At 41.5% G+C, this 7,192-nt stretch overlaps 1 pseudogene; it reads right to left on the reverse strand.

The window, feature by feature from the left end:
• Position 1: 1 nt before the first annotated feature.
• On the reverse strand, positions 2-5,215 carry LOC112070657 (ectonucleotide pyrophosphatase/phosphodiesterase family member 7-like; annotated as a pseudogene).
• Between the last annotated feature and the right edge of the window lie 1,977 nt (positions 5,216-7,192).

Below are 7,192 nucleotides of genomic sequence, written 5' to 3' on the forward strand. Positions count from 1 at the left end.
ACATGTCTATTTTTGAAAGCATTCTTACTTTACAGCATTTTTTCACACCTGCCTAAAACTTTGGCACAGTGTTATGTCCCAGGTGGCATGGTGACTGTAGGGGCTTACATTCGCAAGGAAAAAACCTCTCCGATCAGTCTGCAGGGTGTCAGTCTCAACATGGAGGGGATGCACTAGTCTGTGATAAGGTGGTTTTTAGGGAGTATGTCATAAGTATTAACGTCCCTTTGTTTATCCATTTCAGATTTCACTTGGGGTGCAGTGTAAAGGGCAGTTTGAGTCATTTCCTTTCCCCCTGGAAGCACTGACTTCTCAGAGCTGAAACACAGGAAAAAATGATACGTTCTGAATAATTGGGAAGAAGTTATGTTGACACAGGCTTATCATAGTTCTCTAAAATGTAAATTTCACATTCAGTGTGAGGACTAAACCAATGACATGTTTAAACCATTAATACCCAAACATTCATGTTTCCAGAATTTATAACTTTATGTAGCCTATCTGCACCATTTTATCCAACTAGGCCTCTGCAGAGTCAGTATCCCGCTGACTACAATCAGCAACAGGACGTGAACAGATTGAGATCAATCCGGAGCTCAGCCAGCATGCAAATCATCAGTCTCTGTCCCTAATTGACAGCCCATATCTACCCTGACCATCAAGTGTATTATTAACATACAGACAGAGCACTTGACTTGTCCTTTTTATTTTTTACCCCTGACAGATTGTTTCCACTGATCGACTTTTCAGTTTGTTTACCTGTCTCTAGGAATTACACCTTAACTATAGAACGCTTCCAATCAGTCCATTATTGTCTTGAGTTATGGCAGAGGAAGAAACTGTGACAGAAGCTGAGAGTCTGACGGAATCCAACATTGGCAGTAAACAAAAGAAATGAAGCATTTAAAGCAAAGTTGTTTGCAACTCTGTACTTGCCAGTTGGCAAATATCCTTCTGCTTGTTTATTTTAATACTGTATGTTTGAGGTATCAGTTGCCCTTTAACCACTAGGAGAATGAAACATATCTGTGGTTAGTCAATTTCTACTTTTTTCTCTTATGACATGCTTAGGTACATTGCACACATTTCTATATATCAGATTGTGCAGGCAAGTATTCTTCACATTATCCAATTCCCATTGATTTGTATAAATATTCAGACATACATACCTTCTATCATTATTCTCCTTCTTGAATGCATTAAATGACACAACCGCTATGAAGACCATAACAAGAAATCCAGCCACTGCTGCCAATCCAACAAAGATATTTGATTTTATGTCCTGACGGAGGTCTGAAATACGAGACGTAATGCAAATGTAATGTCATTTGATTTGTGTACATGATGTCAATGACAGACATTATTAATCTCATTTTTATTCAATTTTGTTATTTGTGTTGCACATTTGTATATTCTATATACATTGCYTTAGACAATAGATTACTTTAGCTGTGTAATGAAGGAGCAGGTGTAATACACTTTTTGGGTCATTAGCCTGATATAAACTTACCCTCTGTGGCAGAGACCAGCATGTGTTTTGTGGCATCCAGGTGGCCATCATTGGGATCAGGCTTGATGCCCAGTATGTGACACATCAAGGGGTATATGTTCACTGTCTCAAAGGGGCCCACCTCCAGGTTCTTTTGGAACACTGGCCCCACAGCCCTGAAGAAGGGCTTCATGTCCATTTCTTCGTTGTCAAAGCCATGCTCCCCCGCGTTGAACTGCACTGGGAGGAACTGTAGAGACAAAGAACCAAGAAGAGTCAGGGTGATCAAATCTGTAGGAGTCCATTTAGAGTAGGAGAGGTGAATGATCAGAATGTTGCAATTCATATTGATCATCATAATGGGAAGCCTGAAGTCCAACTTGTCTTTCTATGATGTACTCTCAACTGGACAGCAGAGGGAGATGTTGACCAACTGAAGGAAAGGGTTGCTTGAGCAACCATTACATCTACTCAGTGCTTATAAGAACAGAAACGGGCGAATTTCCCTGTTCTCCATTATTAGACGCATACTGTTAAAATTACTAACAGTCAATCAGGTTAAGAGGGAATCCTTTCATAAACTAAGGAGGCCTAAACATCACATAGTTCCTTTGGTCATTTAGGACAACTACTTTGATCATGAAATGGATATTACGATGGATTGTATGAACAGCAAGCGATACAGTTATACGGACACTTTTTAAATCTTCACTTTGTTCACAGAAAATACACTGATATATTTAGATACACAGGGAGAAGGTAGGCTAATTACCATAGATATTATGTAACCCTTCTCTGAACATGCATAACATTTGCTTTGATAAAACTGAGAGGAGAATCTTTTGAAATGTCTAAATAAAGGGTCCGTAAACAGGAGATAACACAAGAGGGTCAAATACGCTGAACTTATGTTTTTGATAATCAGACTGAAGATCAACTGAACTCCACCACATACCCTCACTGGAACCACAGCCTTCAATGAGTTTATATGCGTTCAGGTGTAATCACTTCCTCTGATGGGTTACTGTCAGTATAGCATTTGAAGACATTTGTAATTGAGCTATTTCTGTTTTACAGTATGTTGATGTGTAGTGGCCATCTCTCATATGCAAAAATGAGAATCAGATTTTTTAATGATTTAGTATCACTCAATGGAGTGAGCAGCAGTGTTGAGCCAAATGTAAATGCAAATGTCGAATTTTGTGGCATGAATATCTTCATGAAGCATTAGAGAGCTCTGCATGCCATCAGCCAAACCTGCATTATCCTGGGAAGGTGGTAATGCACTTGATTCAAATTGTGATGTATTAAGATTAGAGTTGAATTCCTTGTTTCCGGTCTAAAAGATTCCATTTTCTCCATCGCTACAAACCAAATTCATTTGGTAATTCCTTCAATATTTGTAGTCCATTGAAATATGGCATGTTATCAGAAATCACATAATGCATGCAGGGGGATGCATGAGGTTGTGCCAGACTGTACTGTATATAATAGAAGTTATAAAATATTCTAGATGCCTAAAGATATACTGTATAGGCTACATGGTTATTTTTAAACCAGCTTCTTTGCTCATACTTTGTTCACTGAGGCCAATCCTCTAATCAGTAATTCACATTAAAGCATGGAATTGGAAAGTCTACAACAATATGCATGTTTAGTCTCACAAAAGCAAAAGTATGCCTTCATTTCACTTTTTGTGTGCATGAAATTGGTTCTGTGCGTGACGGAGACCCTTAAAAAAACATCTTAATTTGTTTAAGCGAACTACTATTACTAAATACTATAGAGACATGCTATGAACCCACCCCGTTAATGACATATCCAGGGTCAGAGAAGAGAATGATGGGTAGGATGTGGTTGTTATTAGCAAAGTGAAGGCGCTTGGGCATCTCCTCCTTCTTGAAGACATGAAGGTGAGGGTGCGCCCCCTTCAGGGCGTTGTAGACCTTATCCAGCATGCCCTTCTTGGGAAGCAGCATCCCAGAGGGCCCAAAGTCCACCAGGTGAAAGGCTATATCTCTGAAGGAGAATCCGGGGATCCTGGAAAGGGTGATCTCCTTCACCAAGCCGTTGCGGTACACATTGCTCATCCCATGGTCAGCGGTGATGATGATGTTGAGACTATCGGCAAGTCCGTTTTGTTCAGCCAAGCTGCGGATGTAGCCCACTGTTCTGTCCACTTGCTTGACCATTTCCCTCCGCTCAGGGGAATCAGGCCCGTATTTGTGGCCTGTGCCATCAGGCTACCCAAAATACAGTGACACAAAGTCCAGGTCCATCTCACTGAACCAGGTGCCCATCACCTTCTCTACGTTCTCTTGCCATTTTGTCTTGTTTTTGTAGTCATAAAACCGTGGTTCCACTTCCTTCACTGTCTGCGTCTCTACCTGGTAGGTGGATTGCGTGCCAGGAAAGTGAAGAGAGCCAGCCCTCAGGCCCTGAATAGACAAAATGGGGATGTTGAGAGGTGTCACGCACACACACACACACACCGTCTTACAAACACACACAGACACACACAGTCTTACATACAACACTCACACACACCATACATGCATATATGCACAGACATTTAAATGGCTACCCAGACTATTTGCATTGACATAACATTTGATTTGATTTGTATTAATGTAAAGCAAATGCAGGAATGATTTAAGATGAAGGTGCATCTTAAATCATTCTGACCTGTCTCTGGGCTGTGATCCAGATGGGTAGAGTGCCGTTGTCCCACCACTCATTCTTAAACTGGGTAGCATAGTAAGGCAGTTTCTCACTGGTGGTGATGTTGAACCACATGTTGTGGATCACCCCATGGTTTTCAATGTAGCGCCCTGAAAAGAGTCACTGTCAATCTRTCAATATTCAGTCTGCCACATTCACATGACAAATTCTATCAACTTTATAGCCTGTGAGTGCCATGGCGCTTCTTGGACAAGGTCTTACGACCGACACTGGAGATTAAAGGAATTTAATTTCAAGGACGTTAAATTTCTTTTTAACTGGCACTGATGATTCAAGAGTCAAAAATGAGAATTTCTGTCAAGGAAAATAGAAATTCCTCCTTCAGCCTTCCCAACATAATCATCTTACTCAACTCTGAAAGCTGCTGGACCCAGGGACATTGAATTACAGTTAATTCCTTTTTTCCAGTCACATTCACAATTCTTATAAACTAAACTGGGAATGACTTGTGATCCAATAATTGGAGAAAAAAAAGGACCACCATGACATGAACATGAACCTCCACAGAATCACTGCTCTCTTGGAGCCTGTAGAAAAGGGTTGTGCCTGGGTATCGATCTACAGTAGGTACCTGTTAGGAGGGTGAAATGTGTGGGTCTGGTGATGGTGAGGTAAGGTGGGGTCACATATCTGGCCTTGACCCCGTCTTTGGCCATTGTGTCCAGATTCGGCGTGTCCACATTGCGGTCGTAGTCCCACCTGAAGCCATCGAAGGAGACGAGAGGTACTTTATGCTGGCCTTTGGCGCTGTATCTATCCAGCGGTACACCTGAAGAGGACGCGGCCAACAGGAGGCAGAGACTCACTGTCCACAACATAGTGGGTACGACACAGAGCTGAGTCTGTCACTTTACTCCGATCCTTGGGTATGCAGGCTGTTGCAATACACCGACACCTCACGGTTAAAGCTTTAAAACCCCTCACCTTCCAATAATAACCTGAGCACATTTCCCTTCCCTGTGCCAGCAGCATGTGATCAAAGTTAAATCTTATCTGATCGTATAGTATCTAGTTGATTAGATGGATGTTTGCTCCACACATTTATGCATGGTGCTTGATTATGTTTTTATGTACTGTGTAATTACCATCCAATGTTTGTTCCTGTGCATGTATAGGAACTCTTTTATTGTGATTGCAAGATATTAAATCAGTTCCAGAATGTTGTAAACAAGACTGTCCGCTTGGCTGTTATGTTCATGGACTTTGTCTGCCTGTCCGTCCATCCATTTTGTCTGCCCGTCTGTCAGTGAATAATTGACAAAGGGGAATGACACGTATGGATTTCACCTTGAGTGTGGATGGTACATGATCGATCTGACGCCTAGAAAATTGAGAAGAAAATGAGAGGATGTACCTCTTCATCAGTGAACTCCAGTCTCTAGGGAAACAGTAACCTGATAGTATTTACTATTTAGTTTAGTATTTTATTAGCATCCCTGTTAGCTACTGCTAAAGCAGTGGCTACACTTCCTGGGGTCCAAACAAAACATAAAACATGACATAAAACATAACCTTAATAGACAAGAACAGCACAAGGACAGAACTATCCTAATCTAATAGCAAACTTGAATCCTGATATCCTGATCTCACAGAACCAGGGTGTATACTAAGTAGCTGGTTTGAGGAGTTAGCCAGGTAACTTTCTATGGCAATGAATGCTTCAGAACTAACCTGCTCTGGGGAGGCTAATGCTGAGTTTAGATGGTACGAGGTAGACAGCAAACCAGATGTCATTGTTTTCAATGAGAGCACGACGTTAAATGCCGTCCCTCGTCTAAACGCAGCATAACTCAGGGCTAATGCTGCGTTTAGACGGGATACTCAAAAACCGTCATACCCGTCGGCATAGCGGGACAAGAAAGCAAGAAAGATGGTGACGGCAAAAGCAAGCCAGCACGACGGTATGCGTTGCTATGATGATTTCACTAAACAGACAGTTAGAAAACAACGCTACGGCAGACTGCAAAAGTCTGAACTTTGGCGGCAAGTCCCGTCTACCGTGGCGGCTGACGGCATTCACCGCCAGGCTCAGCAGTATTTACTGTCATGCTCTCATTGAAAACAATGACATTTGGTTTGCCGTCTTCCATGTAAACCTCGGCATAACTCAGTTTATCCTGAATGAAGTGTCTGAGTCGCTAGTTGAGGATCAATGAAATCAGATTGCCACCCTCTTGCAAACATTGCATAATCATTCCCTTCGTTTGAGGATGACGCCCGATTCAATATTTTATCAAATGTTTTTTTGTGTTCAAAAATAGTTATATTAAAATACCTATGACATTACATATTTATTAAGGACAGGATGCATTTGAAAGTTCACACGCAGTAAAACTTTTGTATGACGTTGTACAATTATTTTATCGATAGAAGTGGGGAAAAAGATGCTGTGTGCATTGATATGCACACCAAAGCACATCAAATCAAATGTTATTGGTCACATACACATATTTAGCGGATGTTATTGCGGGTGTAGCGAAATGCTTGTGTTTCTAGCTCCAACAGTGCAGTAGTATCTAACAGTTCACAACAATACACACACATCTAAAAGTCAAAAAATAGAATTAAGAAATATATAAATATTAGGACGAGCAATGTCGGAGTGGCATTGACTAAAATACAAAATAATAGAATATAGTATATACACATGAATTGAGTAAAACAGTATGTAAACATTATTAAAGTGACTAGTGGTCCATTATTAAAGTGGCCAGTGATTCTACGTCTATGTTTATAGGGCAGCAGCCTCTTAGGTGCAGGGTTGAATAACCGGATGGTAGCCGGCTTGTGATTGGCATTTAACAGTCTGATGGCCTTGAGATAGAAGCTGAAGGTATCCTGGAGGGCAGGCAGTGTGCCCCCGGTGATGCGTTAGGCAGACCGCACCACCCTCTGGAGAACCCTGCAGTTGCGGGCGGTGCTGTTACCGTACTAGGCGGTGATACAGCCCGACAGTATGCT

This window comes from Salvelinus sp. IW2-2015, unplaced genomic scaffold, assembly GCF_002910315.2.
Source record: "Salvelinus sp. IW2-2015 unplaced genomic scaffold, ASM291031v2 Un_scaffold1383, whole genome shotgun sequence".
NCBI lineage: Eukaryota > Metazoa > Chordata > Actinopteri > Salmoniformes > Salmonidae > Salvelinus > Salvelinus sp. IW2-2015.